The 2,173-nt window shown below is 46.9% G+C and overlaps 1 protein-coding gene across 1 annotated transcript in view; it reads left to right on the top strand.

The window, feature by feature from the left end:
- LOC117175862 (clustered mitochondria protein homolog) overlaps positions 1-2,173 on the top strand; it is a 224,905-nt gene that overhangs the window by 108,888 nt on the left and 113,844 nt on the right. The window lies entirely within an intron of this gene.

Raw genomic sequence — 2,173 nt, 5'->3', positions numbered from 1 at the left:
CCTGTACCAAGGGTTTCTGCTGAATATGGTTACAAAAATAAATAGGCAGTCGCGGACAATTGTCCAGATGTGGTCCCGAAGGAATTAACCCCCAAAGCGGAGATTTGAAAACCGTGCCGAAAGCTGAATAGCACCTGGGTGAGGTGTCTAGAACGGTGACTCTGGGATACCGGGCGATCTCTCAGAGTACGTAGCCTTAACCTTGCATGCGGGGCTCTACAAGGATGGACGAACCCCTTTCCCTAGCTTCTCGCGGGAACAACAATGACAACACCAAACATAGTTGTAGTAAGTGCGGTTCAAATCAACAGAACGCGCAGGGCTCTCGACAATGGGTCGGCCAACAATGTCGACCAATCTAGAGCTGGGGGAGCGATGCGAGTGTGGCCCCTGAACGGGGTTACATGGCACGGCTGCATGCTCTGTGGTGCGAGAAACACTCGGAGCTACCGCACTTTTCGCAGCAACGTCTGCGAAACCATGCTGAACTACTCCGAAAAAGGGGCCATGTAAGCGGCACGCCTATTCTACCACAGCTAGAAAAAGCTGGCAACAGAGAAAGAGAGGCGACACTAAGACCAACCGCGGGCAGGCATCCAGTAGTAGAGGAAGAGCGATGCTTTACGACCCGGAGAAACATCAACACCAAGGTTTCTCTCAAGCCTAAAGACTGGCTGAAATGGATGACGAGCTTCGTGGACATTTTGCCGGAGAATCTAACCTCTGGGCTATCAATTATTGTGTGTATAATGCAGCGAGAGCTTTGGCCGTATCGAACCGTAAAACAAAACCAACGGTTGATCATAAGACCAAAAGACGAATGCATCAACTTGCCATAAAGATAGGCTGGGCAAGACAGTATGCGTCCCGCATTCAGTGGTTGATTAGCTACATCACATCTGGCAGGAATTTTACCGCCAAGGTTCGAAAGTTCGCGCGCGAACTCCATACCCGTTCTCACACACTTAACAAGTCAAACCTGCTGACCATCAGGCAGCATATTGTTGAGAGAATAGGATACTATCTGACGCTAAGAGAAGTCTAGAGCGGAGGGAGAGGTGGTTCAGAGAAAATCAACACTTTCACTCTGACCCATCTCGACTCTTCCAAGACCCTCGAGTTACTGTCGAACACCCACCCAAACCAAAGGAGGTCGAAGTATTTTGGAGAGAAGTCTACGAAGTGCAGCATAGACTGGACGAAGACTCAGAAAATATAAATAGCTTCAAGGAGCTATGTGATGCACTCAAAAAAAAGTATTGAGAGAGATGAAGAACTGTTCCGCATCGGGACCAGATTGTATCAAAACCTTCTGGTGGAAGAAGTTTTCTTCAACCCATCAGCATTTGGCCCGTATTTTCACCTCATATTTGAAGTCGGAAGAGCCGATTCCGGAGTGGTTGATGGAAGGGCGCACGATACTCCTGCCGAGAATAGGCAACTTAGTTGACCCGAAGAATTACAGGCCAATAACTTGTCTGAACACACTTTATAAGATATTCACAGCTATCCTAAATGATAGGATTGTTCGGGCAATTGAACGTGTGTGGCAAGAAATGTATGAACAACGAGGCTCAAAGAAAGGCATAGCCGGATGTCGGGATAATCTGCTCATCGATAGATTTGTCTGTAAAGATGCAGCTTTCTACCAGTGTGACCTAGCGATGGCCTGGATTGATTATCGGAAAGCTTTCGATTTGACCTCCCGTAGACTTATCATCTGTCTTTTGGAAATCTTAAAGGTTCATCCGCAAATAGTTCGGTGCATAGAGAGATTGATGCCGCTTTGGAAAACCATATTTACTATCTCATCTGGAAAAAATCGTGTGTTAGCTAACAAGGTCACCTTTCAGAGAGGTGTCATTCAGGGCGACACCATGAGCCCACTCCTTTTTTGCCTTACATTATTGCCACTATCTCAAGCACTTCGCCATTCCGACGGGTACTTGTGCGGCAAACCTGCAGATCGAAAGTACAAGGTCACACATGTATTTTACATGGACGATCTTAAGATCTATGCTAAAAACAAAGAGCAACTCCATCTAGCTCTAGGGATTGTCGAGCGATAGATGTATTCAGGATGTGACATCTATAAAGGATACTCTCCGAAGCAGACACAAACGTCTCATCCGACAGATTTGGTCTTCCGAACTGTCGGCGAGGAACAAAGTAT

Source organism: Belonocnema kinseyi, chromosome 1 (genome assembly GCF_010883055.1).
Source record: "Belonocnema kinseyi isolate 2016_QV_RU_SX_M_011 chromosome 1, B_treatae_v1, whole genome shotgun sequence".
In the NCBI taxonomy this organism is placed as follows: Eukaryota; Metazoa; Arthropoda; class Insecta; order Hymenoptera; family Cynipidae; genus Belonocnema; species Belonocnema kinseyi.
Note: the sequence above shows the minus strand (reverse complement) of the source record. Positions and strands in the feature narration are given on the sequence as shown.